The 14,809-nt window shown below is 47.9% G+C and overlaps 1 long non-coding RNA gene across 2 annotated transcripts; it reads right to left on the bottom strand.

Annotated features, from left to right (window-relative positions):
• Positions 1 to 1,493: 1,493 nt before the first annotated feature.
• Positions 1,494 to 13,655, bottom strand: LOC140258425 (uncharacterized). Of its 2 annotated transcripts, XR_011905253.1 has the most exons (6): positions 12,331 to 13,655; positions 10,973 to 11,067; positions 4,659 to 4,872; positions 4,449 to 4,535; positions 4,097 to 4,206; positions 1,494 to 3,715 (listed from the first exon to the last, which is right to left on the bottom strand). It is a non-coding gene; the product is annotated as an uncharacterized lncRNA (long non-coding RNA). The 2 variants fall into 2 exon arrangements; XR_011905252.1 differs by lacking the exons at positions 4,097 to 4,206; positions 10,973 to 11,067; positions 12,331 to 13,655 and adding an exon at positions 5,142 to 5,309 and having other exon boundaries at positions 3,148 to 3,715; positions 4,659 to 5,036.
• Between the last annotated feature and the right edge of the window lie 1,154 nt (positions 13,656 to 14,809).

The following is a 14,809-nucleotide window of genomic DNA, read 5'->3' as shown; positions in this document are numbered from 1 at the left end:
CCACTGACCATGTGCCCCAGTACCACGTCTGCACTCTTTATGGATGCCTCTGGGACAGTGATTCCCAACTCCAAGGGCAGCTGTGCTACCTCTGACCACTCTTTTGGTGGAGAAATTTCCAGAGCCCATCCTGCTGACGGCTCCATGCAGGCCTGCCAGGGCAGTGAGGCCACACACGGTTGTGCATCCCTGCCTCCAAAGTGGGGGCACAGTTTTGCTTTTTCAGTTCTTTTCAATTCTTGAAGAGAGCAATTCCTCCCCACGCTGTGCCCATCACCTCGTGCTGCCCATCGATGTGCCCATTCCCTCAGTGGGGGCACTGGGAGCTCTATGTGGTTCTCAAAGCTCCATGTGTCTCGTGGCAACAGGAATGGGCAAAGATCGCCTGCAGCCATGGAAGGTTAAAAGCTTTTCCATTAGCAAGTTTGTTGGATGCTTTTTGTGAAAAGATAAAGCTCTATGAGAAAATAAAGACCTGTCATTTACCTCTGCAAATAATTCAGGGCTGATAATGAGAATGAATCAATCAAGGCAGATTAATTGTATTGCAAGGCCTTCCAAGGGGGGGGGGGGGAGGGGGGGGTGAACGGGAAAAGCACACTAAGCCTCAGCACTGCAACAGCTGCTCTGCCTTTTGTAAGAGAGGACTGCTAAAGGGAGCCCAGCCTGCTTTGGCTGAAGACACGGATGATTAAAACAGATGAGAACCAAAGTACAAGTGAGTGAGAAATGGGTCTGGAGGAACTGTGTAGAAGATGTGCTTCTGAGACAGGAGCTCTGTGCTCAGAGCCTGCATACTGCCAGCATGGAACACACAGCAGAGATGGATGCGGGTGATGTGAATGTGGGCAAGGTAACCTGCACAGCTGGGCTGAGCTGTGCCCACTGGAACAAAGTGTGCCACACATCCCTGGTGTGAGGGGCCTGCACCCCTATGGGTGAGCTGCAATTTCTGCACAGGGCAGAGCCAGCACCTGACATTGGGACCATTTGTGTTTCATATTCCTGGCATTTGGAAGATAACAATAACCAGGGCATTCACTGGCCCTTCCCTCCGAGAGATGCCTGTGAGTACAGAGCTGCCCCTCCAAATATCAGAAACGTTCACAGCATATTCAGCTTTTACATGGCAGCCAAACATGTCTTTTCAAGGTGGCACTACTCAGAACCACATCCTCCTCCCAGTGCAGTGCCCTTTGCATCAGGTGCTCCAAAGGGACTGTGGGAGCAAATGCCATTGTTTGATCTCTGCAGGGACTGAATTGTATATATTCTTTATCTCCTTCTAAATACTAAACAGAATGGAACTTTTTCTTTCTGGGGAGGACAATTCTGTTCACTGTGCATTCAACACTACTACAACTTGTTTTCTAAAGAGTACAAAACGTCGGTACCAGACTGCAGAGTCCATTTTAATCTGGGCACTTTGTTTCTTCAGCTAATGCAAAATACAGTGTAATGGCACTAGATGGATTTGGAGTGTTCCGTGTTTAATTGGTCTCCTGTCTGCTTGCTGCTTCCCTGTGTCTGCTGCTCTTGGCTCCCAGCCAATCAAGTTCTTCTGGGCTGCAGGAAGGCAAGCACTTGTTTATGGGGAAAAACAAACAAACAAAGCTCTCACACAGTTTGGCACAATGACTTTGGTGGGGATGTGCCAGGTGCTGAATGCACATCGATGGGCACTGAGCACACCCCAGTGGGTGCTGAGTGCTCCCCACAGCCTGCCTTACCACTGAGCTCCCATTCCCCAGGCCCAGCTCTCCCCGCTGCTGAGGGAATGGCACACACATCTCACCAGGGCCCTCAGCTGCTCTGGTGGATAGCAAAGTGCTCAGAATCTTGCCAATCCTAAGGAAACGTTGCTATCCTTGGTGAGACAAACATGAAACAGTATACACAAAACAAGAAATAAACAGCAAAGTATAATAACACGCTCGATAACTGGGAACGAGCAGTTTTGAAGCAGCAGGTTTAGAGCAGCACAGTTTAACAGCATACTCAGGGCTACCAGCTCCGGGGGGAGCACAGACAGCACTGCAGGGCACACTGTGAGTACTGAGCTGTGCAGAAGTAACTGCAGCAGGGAGGGTTGAGGGTTCCCTGCAGGAGTGGGGCTGAACCCACAGGCCACCACATCTCAGGGTTAGAAGTCACTTTCCAGAAGCAGACAGGGCCAGGCAGCAGAGCCTCCAGCATAGCCATGTCTCAGCCCCACACAAGCACCACAGCTGGCAGCTGCAACACACTGTAGGTTCTGTTTCTAATAGCAAATCAAAGCTACCGATCAAACTCTGACACCAGCAGTGTTACAATTAAATATCTACAGCAGAAACCTGTTCCTAGTGAAATTATTTTCTTCCGCCAACTGTTCAATTTCTCTGTGTAACAAAATGTGTCATCTTTCTGGATGCACAAGGCTGTGCATATGTCACAGCACGGAAGGGTTGGAAAACTTGCAGGCTTTCTGCAGCACTCACACAGCATCCCCCAGGCCTCAGCCAGTGGCCACAGTGCAGTCTGTGAGCACCTATGCGTGGCTGCATTATACAGAGCTGAACACAGAGCCCCAGCCATGGAAGGAGGCAGTGGGCAGCTGGCAAGGATGGAGGCAGAACACTTTGCTTCCACATTTCTTACCATACTTGTTCCATTCATTGTTAGGTAGCCCATTCCTGCTCTGCTCAGCTCAGCTACACAGAGCTCATAGGTCTCCTGACAAGGAGAGTACTAATGAACACAGCGCTGTGGGAATACCTCATCACACAGGAGTTAATGTTACCTAAGGTTTTCAGAAAGGAATCATTTCAGGCTCATGCAGTACAACAGAAAGAAACCTGGAAGACAGCAAACAACACATGAGGCACTGAACAGACATAGCAGCACCTCTGTAAATGGAACTGAACTTCAGCTGCCATTCAGCACACAGTACATATCCTCCAGTGATCAGAGCTGATATCTGGGAAGGTGACTTTCTAATGGGAGATCAAATACTGATTTTCTCAACTTCTCTATTTTTTCTCAACTATTATGTGTTTCACGGGAGGCGGAAATGCAAAGGAGATGCTCTCTGTTGGGCACTCCTGCACCTTGCTGATCCCATGCAGCCTCCTTCCTCTGCTCAGACACAGCAAGAAAGAAACACTTCCTGAAAGAACTCAGAAATACATCATTTAAAGTTTGTTCTGAGGCATGCCTTTACAATTGGGTATAATTACACTGGCAGGAGCACAGCAACCAAACACCACCATCAGGGCTGAAATAACAAGCAATTCTGACTTGAGCAGGAAGCAACAACCCCACTGCACTGCTGAGGTTGAGCTTTGCTTTGGTGCAGTGAAGTCCATCTCACAGCACTGAGCAAGTCCATGGGCTGTGCTTGTGCCTCTTGGGAAAGAAAGCAATGGGCTGGAGAGGCACGGGGCTCTTCATGGTAGCAAGGGCTGTTTGTGCAATGGTACTCTGCATTCCACAGTCAGATGTGCAGTCTCTAAAGACAGTAGCACAAATTCACAAGGAGATGCCATTCCCAAGCTTACATTTGTTTCCTCTGTAATTTCACTGTCAGCATTTCCAGTCCAGTCTTCTCTTTTCCTCCTCCACCTCGAATCTGAACTCCTCAATAAAATGGTACCAATGAAGATCAGATAACAGCCACGGAGTTCCGATGGCAATGAAGATATGCTGTTCCCAGGAAACATCACTGAGACTTTTTCTCCTGCAAAGCAGAGAACACAGGTTTTAGATGAGCATTTATTAGGAGACAACAGACAGCCAATTGCTCTTGTTCTGAAAGTACACACAGAGCTGAGCAAACCTCCCCTCCATGGAAGAACCCTTGAATAAAGGGCTAATCTGTTATACTGTTAAAACTGTAAGAGTAGTTGAGCAGGAACAATGGGAACGAGATGGGGTCACTAGTTAGGGGTGGAGTTTGGGGCATAGAATGGGCGAGGAATATAGTAACAAATTTCTAGAATTACTTGTAATGACCACTCCTTGTGCTATGATACACACATCTTCCCTCTAGGTTTACCTGCTTTCCGTGTGCATGCTAGGAAGGAGTTATCCCCCCTGCACCCGGCTGAATGAAACATACCTGCTCTAAAACTACTGCGTGGTTATAGAGTTTGTTCCACAAGTCACCCTGAAGAAATCATTTTCCAGCAGGAAATCTTCAGATAGAAGCAATGTCTTATTTTGCTAAGACTGCCACATTGCAATGTATTAAGTGAGAGGAGAGAACAAAAGACAAGACGCAAAAGTTATCTTAATACACTGTCCAGAAACTCAGGGATATTAAGCTTAACATTGCAGCAGATGGTTATTTTTCTTGAAAACCCCCTAGAAGCTGTATGCTATTCCTAACGGACAAAAAGCCGTGGTATTTGTACAGCTGCAAAAAGAACTAAGTGCAATAAGCATCACAAATTCTGGACAGTTTTCCTCACCTGTAGATGGACGCTGCATTCAGCACAGCTCAAACAGGGCAGTCAACAACACAGCTCCTGAGGAAGCCTCTCAGTTACATTAACATCCTGAACAAAAGCACAGACAAATGGCGACTTTACACACAACTTCAGTACTTTGCACATCAGAAAGAGGAACCCCGCAGCGCACTGTAACACCCTAAAGACAAAAAGCATTTCTTGCTCCCATACTTGCTCCCTGCAGGTTTCCTGCTGCCTGGATGGCACCAGACACCACTGACTTCTCAGAGAGGAACCGGAGAGGACGAAGGACTCTTTGCAGCTCCCACGCTGTTCCAAGGCACGGTGAACCCACGGCACACAGTTATGTCACACACTGTGTTTCAGCTCTGCTGCTGCTTTGCTGGGACCAAGTCACTGCTCCTTGCACCTTGATGCACTCCTCCTTAAAAGGAAAATGCCATCGCTCGTATTCTTTGCAAGTGGCTGGGTCTGCAAAGATCGAAGCTCTACTCATCAGTAAGTCTGCGACGCAGGAAAGCAATACTGAACAAAGTCACAGACACCATCAGAGGACCACAGAGTGAACGTTTCCTCTCAAGGACAGATCTGTGAAGGGAAGAGGATCTGTGAAACAATAAACTCTTACTAAAGCACCTTTTGGGGGGTTGGTTTGCTGCAGTGCAGAGCAGTTCAGCCCCAGGTGATTCTCACCATCCCCATTTGAATGTACTGAGCTGCTTCTCACAGAGCAGCCATCCCAGGATGCTGTTGTTAAGCACTCTTCTCATGCCAGAACCAGACATGGTGTTCTGCAGCAAGGCTCTCCTCAACTGCGATTTGGATTCAAATGTAAGCTTCAGTAATGCGAAACAAGGAGGTCTGCATTTGATGGAAAAGCAGAAGAAAGAAAACACTGTCACTGTATAGAAAAAAACCTAAAGCATCCCTCCTCGCCCACACCTTTGCTCTGCATGCTGAATAGTACCCATTTGCCAGCCACACCGCTCCAGTTTGCTCAGATCTGGCAGACACAAGCAAGCCTGGAGGTTAGCTGCAACTGCGAGGGGCTAAGGCTTAACCCCGGCTGTTCTCTATTCGCTGCAGCATAAGGAAAAGAATGCCTCAGCTGGAGTCATTTAGAGAGAAAAAAAAACAACAAACCAAAACCAAGAAGAAAGACAATTAGCTTTAACAAATAGGCCGGCAAAGGAAGCTTTCCTCTGTCCATAACAAATGAAGGAGGTATTTTCTGTCTACAGCAACCAGTCCATCTTTCATGGCTTCTCTTCGAAGACAATGAGCTGACTGCCTTGGCCTATCCATCTCAAGGAGAGGTGCTACACTTAGCAGAATAAAGCACTAATTGACATAAGTGAGGATGCTGAGGTTCGCCCCAGGGGACTTAAAAATGTTGTTTATTGAATCAATTATGTTCACAGTGTGACAACTGTTTCTTCTTTTATTTCTCCTTAAAGCACTGCAGACTTTAAGGCAGAAAAGTGTTGAGGAAGAAAGGGGGAAGGAGAGGGAAATCCATTCAATGAATAAAAAAACAAATGGGCAGATACAAGTCATTATCCAGTATCTTTCCAGCAAGCAATGACTAAATCAAAGCCTAATCAATATATTCCTTTCAACTAAAGTTCAAACACTTAAATCTCAGCCCCAGGAGGTCAGGCTTAAAGGAGCTAAATTTGCACTACTTAAAGCACGATGATGCACTCGAAATGCAGAACAAACGTTGCCTACCCTATTACACTGCATCTCTAAACCTTCAGTTTAAAAGCTGCTCTGTCAGACGAGCCGTGGGTCAGAGCTCCATCCCGGAGGGGTTGGGCCTTTGTGCCTGGGAGCAGCCCTGCCCTGAGCATCCCACAGAGCACGGCGCTGGGAGCTCCCCGCACTGCAGACCTGCTGAGTGGCTGGGACTGTCAGCAGAGCACATGCCAGAGCCCAGCTGACAGGACGGAGAGCACACATGATGTCTGTGAGGCACCCCACACCTTCACAAACCCTGTAAGTTTTAAGTAAGAGGTTAAATGACATGCAGAAGTACGTTGTTTGAGTTTGGTGAAGGCAATGCAGATTACCACGTGTTCCCACTCCTGGCCCACAAGCAGGGATGCTGCAAGGCACAGCACAGCCTGCCCTGCTGCCCCTGCAGAGAGCTGACAGCTTCCACTTCTCTGCAATCAGGACATAACATTTTCCAGTTAAACATCGCTAAATGGAGCATCTAACAGCTTAAAGGAGATGAAACGCATACACACAACTGTTGCTACAGGGAGAGCAACTTTAGAGGGAGAACAGAAGCCTGTGCATGCATTCCAGGCACACAGCTCGTTTGTATTTTTGTTTTCCAGAGCTCTGCAAACACAGCCAAGGTTTTTAATGGATTTCTAACACAGCACTGAGCAATACCATGGTCGAGTTTTTCCATCTGCTCTCTGTGTGCTGCCTACAACCTGCAAGACAGGTGCTGTTGCTCACTGTCCTTGCTTACAATAGCAGGTGTCTACTTTTGCTTTCTTTGTGTTGTTGTTTTATTTTTAAGCAACAGCAAAAAGATCATACAGCTTGCACAAATAAGCAGACAAGTGAATGGTCATGCTGTGGTTTGAACTACATTTCCATCTACAGCTCTTGGAGCATAGCTCTTGTCACAATGAGAGAAGGCAGGACACTGCAAAGGACACATTAAAATAAAAGTAAATAAAATAAAACCTTTATAGATATTCACCACTCAGTGCCCACAAATAATTATAGTCACACCTGGTCTGTGGAATTTTAAGTACCAACATATTTTTAAGTACCAACATATATAGGGGGGTTGGACTCGATGATCTCTAGAGGTCCCTTCCAACCCCTATGATTCTGTGATTTCTCCATTGGAGAACTGAAGACACCCAATGGGAAGTGTGGGTTAGAGGTCTGTACACACAGGTTCCATGAACCCAACTGTGAAACTGCTGTGTGAAACAGGCATAAAGAGATGCCTTCGCTCATCAGAAACAAGATGGAAGTTGAGGAGGAGGCAAAAAACCCTCATCTACACACCAACAGAGCAACTTCTCTAACTCATTCTGACAGCAGCTGTGATTATTTTTTTCTAACCAGTTCAGGCACACCCTGAGCCCCAGACCTCCCCAGGACACAGATGTCCCACTGCAGGACTCCACACATCCCAGTGACATAACAACGCTGCAGGAGGCACTGCTGGTGCTGCCAAGCTGTCTGTGCACCGCCGCCCCAAACCAAAGGCCTCTGAGCTCTGCGTGCCCCACAGTGCTCCTCCAGGCTGCACCCATCCACCCCACAGCTCCCACTGAGACACAGAACTGCTGAGGTGCACAGAACTGCTGCAGAAGACAGTCTGGTGCCATTGGAAATACACCGAGCTGCCAAAAATATCCAACGCTGCTGGAGAAAAATGGGCAATGTGACATAAATCCATGTTGGGTATTTGTGACTATTTCAGTGCAAAGGTGCTATAAAACTGCAGATTATTACCACAGCATCAGCTCATGCAATGGGACGTTAAAAAGAAAAACTGTTCCGATGCCTGGGGGAAATCAGGAATAAGAATAAATTACAGGAACTGATACAGACATACACACCATGGTTTAAAAGGAAGTTAAAACAAGGCTATTACCATAATAAAACTAAAGCCATTTTTGTTCTGCGTGTTCTCTGTAGATAAAAGAAAAGGTCAAATATTATTTCAGCAGTTGGAAGATGGAAGGAGCCCAAACTAAAAACACCAGATTAGTTTTAAGTCCGGACGGTGGGGTGGTTTGAAAACACTTGCAGTATAATTCTAGGAAGAAATTCAAGGAGTGGATAAACCTACCTTATTCACATCTTCTTCTATTGATGACTGAGGAAAAGCTGAATAGAACCTGATAGAATAGAACTGATGCTCTGCCTTTCTGTGAGATTACCATACAAAACAGGAACAGAACACCAAATTATTTCCTTCTTTACTCAGAAAATCTTAACTGTAAGTGCTCCTTCAGCAAATCATTGCCTTGAAGTCTCCCCAGCCACAGGATGGATGTCAGCAGTGAATGCCCAAAGCACCAAACCTGGCAATGCTGGTTGGCATTACTTATTAATTTTGCAGTTTTACCATTCCAGGAGAAAAAAAGGGCGGCTGAAGGAAGGTATTGATCTCTGATTGATTCCTGAGGCACACAGCTGGCAGTGCTGCACCCTCACAGCACTCACAGGGAGAAGTCTATTAATGAGATCCAACTACTAAATTATTGACTAGTTAAGTACAGCAAATTTGGTCTAATTGTTTTCGTGATGGGGGTTTAATTAAAGTGCCTTTAGTATAAAAAGTCTAGCAATATCATTCAGGTAGTGTCAGGGAGGGTTTCGAAAGCCTAAAACTAAAGGAGCAGCAGCACCCAGCTTCCCAGTGCTGCTGCAGGAGCACAGGACAGCCATGCAGTGCCTGAGCAGTGCTGCTGGTGTGTGCCATGCAGCACCCACACAACAGGGAGAACAATGAAATTACCCAAAGGCGTGACAGCAGAGAAATATCTTCCTCCATACGGGTTCTCCCCAGCTTACCACCTGCAGCACAAGGATTCACAGCCCGTGCCACTCTCGCTCTGCTCAACCTGCACACTTCCAGCTGTGCCGTGCTTACAGACACACAGGGCATGGCATAAGCATAGTTGTGTCAGCTCTTACAGCACTCACAGCAGTGTGTGGTCTGACGCACGTGCTGCTCTGCTGCCCTCACTGGTGCCCTGCAGGAGGTTGAAACTGTTGGCACGGACACACTGCATGGTTGGAGTTTCCTGCTCTCCTCACAGTTTCCTCTCACACTCACAGTGCCCTGAAGATCTCCATGGAGCTGCTGCTGAAATCTGCCCAGCAGCACTTCATGGGAGAGAAACCAAACAACTCCGTGCACAGGAGGTGTCCCTCTGTACTCAGGTTCTCATCTCTTTCATAGTGCTGTTCTCTCTTCAGGGGCACAATGTACAATTTCCCCTCTAATCAGATCACTTGAATCTCCTCATGGCGAGTTCTCTTATTTCTCTCCAGTGCAAGTATGTTGATATTATGCTTTCTGCATAATTCCTGCCTCTATTCAGACGTTAACATCACCACAGGCATCCATGCAGCTGAAGCAACCTGTATCCAATCAGTGCACCTCAAATCCCCACTCCAGCTACACAGGCCAGCAGAAGCAGCATGGCTCACATCAAGGACAGCACCCACCCCAGACCAAGGCATCCAGAAAGCAGATGTGGGCTGCTGGAGGAGCAGGGCACAATTCTGCACCAGCACCCAATGCTGCAGTGCCAGGCTGGTGGGAGGAACCATCCGCCTGCTCAGAGGGAGTGCTGGCTGCAATCTGCTCTGCAGGGCTGCAAGGCCAGGGGGTCCCAGCAACCCAAAACAAAATGGTTCATAAAGCAGGAGGAGCATATCCTCAAATAGCAAAGTCCCACTACTGGGCTTCCAAAAATGCTTCAATGAAAAGGAACTGAACTTTGTCAGAAGATTATTTATTAAACAACCTGATAGTTTGCAGTAGCTATGCAGGCCTTCTGCTGGACAGCAGTGCCACGCTTCCTGGGGAACAGCACAAGGCAGAAGTAACTAATTACAGCAGACACCAGAGCACAGTAAGAACTAATGGGGTTGACATCAGCTAGAAACAATTTGTTTTTAAAGACAGTCACACACATCACACACCTGCTTATTTCACTGCTGCAGGAATTAGAAATCCCGCTCTGACCCTGTCAGAAACCTGCATAAAGATACTTCTGTGCTCCACTCTGCACAAACACTGATGTCTTTCTCCCAGGCAAAGTCCCACAGCAGTTTACATCCCTGGGGCACAGCAGGCCAAACATCAGAGAAAGAAAACTATTTGGGAGAGGGAATGCTTCCTGCCAACAGCTGGTAAGCAGGAGGCAGCTGGTAATTTTTAACTGCTGGCCAAGCATCTGCTGGTGGATATGAGAGCAGAGTGGACACCCTGGCTGTGCCTGTTGTGCCGGAGCAGCAGGGCAGACTTCTATGACTGCACAGCAGCACACAGAAAATTCATTTCTAGCCATTACTTCTGCTCTGGCCAGAGAGCCTAACCCAGGGCCTGAAGGCAGCAGCAGAAAGCTATGGGACAGCAACCAGCACTGCTTAATACACAGTCAAAGCAAAGGAAATTGTTACTCATTTCAAGCACTGAAAAGGCAACAGACAACACTTTCATGGGAAGGGGAGCACAGCAGACACTCAGGGCCTCCAGTTTGGGTTTTCCAAGCTCTCCTTGAAGGGAGATCTCATTCAGGAATGTGTACTGTGTCCACATGAGATAGTGAGTTTTCATTGCCACGCTTCTCTTCTGTGTACAAAGCCAAGGCTCCTCTTCTCACAAACAGAGGAGGAAGGATTGCCACTGCTAAAGGCCCACTAAGTATTATTTTAATTCCCTTCGAGCTCTGCTACAGGGCAGCTTTTTGTAAGAGAGGTAAAATGAGACAAATCACGAACAGGTATTAAGCTTTATGACTTACCTGAACTTGTCCAAACAATCACCTTCCTCAGGATTTCAGGAATTACAGTCCTGCATGTCACAATTCCCCTCTGGCCATCAGCCCCCTAGGCAAATCTGATGATAAAAGTACATTAGAAGAGTTAAAGAAGTTGAAATGTTTTAATAAAAATGGAGTCATCAGAAGGCCTCCCGAGCACAGCAGACGCACAAGCAGGACTGCTGGCAAACAGATTATTGTCCTGAATGTAACCTTGTGCCTCTGCTGCTCGTGGGGTGATGGGCAGGCAGGGCAGCATCCAGGCTGCAGCACACACTGAAGCTTTCTCCCAGCGCTGCCCGCAGCCCCATCCATGTTCTCCAGCCCACCCCTTGGGCAGACAAACTGTGATTAGACTTACAGTGCTGTCCTGTCTCATTTATTACGCATTTATTTCTGTGTCGAATTGGACCGACAACAAGAACAAAACTATCTATTAGGAAACAAATTACAGTTATTTTGTACCTCCAAAAAATGGCTGGCTTTTAGAACCACTTTGTCTTTTAATATTTAATGACCCAGATGAAGAACAGAAACCTCAGAATGGTGCAGAACGAGAGGCCAGCTGGCAGGCAGCCCGGGTTAAGGACTTGTCAGGGATAAAAGCATGTTCTCCACCAGCACTCAGCTGGGTCTGAGAGATGAAAACTTTATGGAGCTCAGCTTTCAGAACTCAAATACATCACATCGGTAATATGAAGCATCTTCATGGAGTGGAGAACAGAAAGACGTTCTCCAGGATGAGTGCTTTACTGCCTGCAATAGAACTGCCACGGCAGCACTGATGCTCTGCTCTCTATAATGTCAGAGCACTCTCACTGACTGCTCACAAAGAGAGCACAGCCCTAGAATGAAGGGGCCCATTAAGCTGTAAGACAGAAGACATCACCAAACAAGCAAAAAGGAGCACCCGCAAGCACTGGGGACTGAAAGGGGTCAAGCTCCTCACTGCAAATAAGAACCTCATCACTGGCCCAGTGCTTAGAAGAAGAGAATTACTTTCAGGGACAGCCACATGGCATTTGATTCCCACACAGCGACATAACTGCATAGCACACAACCTACAGAAGCCTGCTACTTCACATGCCAAATATTTCTTGCAAATTCAACAACTGGAATACAACCCATGCAGTATCACTGGACCTTATCTGTGACTGTTTCCAATCCAAGTGATTTCCCATCAGCATGACTGGGAAAGGGTAACACTTTGTTATTTCAGCCATGAAATGCCGTAGCAATTGGACAAGTCAATATGATGGGAAAAGGTGTTTCACCAGAGGCTTAAAGACAGGAAGGATCAGCACAATAAAAAGGTGCCATAAAGGAAGGAGATTGTATACCCATATCAGGAAATTCCAGGTCAGCAGGAGAAAGCTCCACCAAGGAGGGATCTCCAACCAGAGACACCCCCCTCAGTGCCAGTCAGCCCTTAAATGAGGTCTAAGAGAGGTGCAGCCAGGCTCCACCCTTTCCAGTCACAGAGCTGAATTGACTTCACCTGTGCTCCCAGGACTGACTGGGTCCTTTCCCCAGGTGCTCAATCAGTAGTTCAGGCTGTGACTCAGCAGTTCCCATACAGAAGCTTATCCATGGGACCACCATGATGGGAGAGAAATACACAGTGCAAGCATCACAGTTTGTCATACAGGAACAAGGATCTGCAGCAGGAGCTGCTGTGAGGGTGCATGGGGTTTTCTTACAGCCCTGGTGCTGAGGGGATGGGGCTGCAGGAACATTGCTACCCCTGTGGAAACAATCAGTACTCGTGTCAAAAATGAAACATAAAATTTAAAGCACAGGAGAATGTACTGAACTTAATTCTTAAAAGTTTCTGTAGTTCCTAAGATAACAAAAATGCCAGACTGAAGAAATACTGAACACCAAATAATTATCAATGTCAAATAATACACAGCTTTAGAAAATGAGAAGTTGCATTTTCAGACCAGATCAGTTTGAGTAATGCAATGATGAAGTGCAATTAGGGGAGCTCTAGAATTCCAACACAACAGAACTTTGGGTTCTGTGGAAGTTCGTCTCCTGCACAGGCTGCTCCGTGCCCGGCTCTCCCGCTTTCTATTGCTGCAGAACACAAGTTGTCTTTAACAGCACAAGGCTCTCCCGTCCCGTCGCTCGCAGGCTGGAGGCTTCCCCTCAACGTGCTGCTCTGAAATGGCAGCAGCCGCACAGCTTCATTAGCAGCACAACGTACATTCCGCGATGCCCAACCGTGTGAAACGAAAAGCCATTGACATAAATCTTCCGCTAAATAGCAGGCTCTATTACCCAAGTATTTAAACAGAAATAGACTCAATTTCCCGCACAGCACAGAAAAAGAAGGGATATTACGAGTCTGCAAGCAGAGTAACGGCCGGGCGCCGCCGGCAGCGCCAGAACCCCGCAGGGATCACGGCACAGCCCCGACGTGGTGTCCGTGCGCCCGCTGCAATCGCTGTCACACCGAACTGGCGCTCCATCCCGGCTCCTCGCGTCGTGCGATCGAGCGAGGGCTTCCCCAGCTCGGGAACGCACAGAGGCAGGCAGCTCCTGCCGTGCTTAACGTGGGCTCACAGCCATCCCAGCTCCCCCCGCAGTGCCCGCAGCCATGAGCCGCTCCGCTTCTCCCCCGGCCGCGGCGCGGTGATGGCGGCGGCCGCCGCAGAGGAACACCGCCCCCTGGCGGCCAGAGCCGTGTGACTCCCACCGACGTTCGTTCCCCCTCCGGATGCCGCAGCAGCGGGGCGCTGCACGGCTCGGCTCGGCTCGGCTCCCCGGCCCACCCGCTCCGGAGCAGCTCCACAGAGGGCGGCTGTAGACAGGCCCGCTGACATCTGATCCCGTCACTGCGAGAGGTTTCCAAACAAATCCTCGACAGCGAACTGTCTTTAGAGTGACTGTCTTTAAGCCATACCACGGAAATGACACTTTTACCGTAGCTGTCGCTCAGGGGTGTTTCTTGACTACCACCAAGCCTGACCCCAGCCCATCCCCAGCACACGTGCTAACCACGTCCCCAGGTGCCACAGCTCCACAGCTCTCAGACACCTCCCCAGTGCCCCAGCACCAGAAGTGGCTGCTCAGGGCTGAGCCCCACACCCAGACCACCCCACAGCCCCCGAGCACAGCCACGTTCGGCTGCATCCCACCTCTCACCAGAGCTGGAGCAACCCATCCTCCACCTGCAAAAACAGACAATTAAAATCAGTAATTTCTGTTCTCATTTGGTCTTCCTGCAAATGTATCGATTGTTTCCCACAAGAAACAACAAACAGAATTGATTCCATTACTCATTATGCTGAATCCAGGGAATTAAGACCCCTCATGCCTCTCCTAATGGGAATGTGTGCTATCAATTATCAGAAACAGCACTTTTCATCCACGACAATGTTTCTTAGAAGTTACTTGGGGGAAATAGCAGGCCTTTAACAGCAGTGCTGTGTTCAGCAGCAGAAAGAAATCACTGCAGGTTACACATAACAATTTGTATAAAAATGAAATATTTTGAAGCAGAGAAGGGCTGGTTTTACAGCAAAATCAAATGGAGCCCACATAAATCAAACTGACAGCTTCAAAGACTTGCAAAATATAATAACGTTTAAATGCATAAATATCCCAGTTCTTTCTTTTTCATCTCCAAGGAAATGAAGTGGTGACACTGCAAAATCAGCCGAACCTTTCCAGGTTCCTTCACGTTATGACTGTGTTGCAGAGGTGGTGGTTGGGAATAAAAGGGGCATTTAAAACAATATTCCAGCAGCAGAGGTGTGAGTGCTGCAGTGCAGGCAGTGCCAGGGGTGCGTGTGGGCAGGAGGGGATGGACAG

Source organism: Excalfactoria chinensis, chromosome 13 (genome assembly GCF_039878825.1).
Source record: "Excalfactoria chinensis isolate bCotChi1 chromosome 13, bCotChi1.hap2, whole genome shotgun sequence".
NCBI classification, from domain to species: Eukaryota; Metazoa; Chordata; class Aves; order Galliformes; family Phasianidae; genus Excalfactoria; species Excalfactoria chinensis.
The sequence above is the reverse complement of the archived record's forward strand: the minus strand, read 5'-3'. Positions and strand labels throughout refer to the sequence as shown.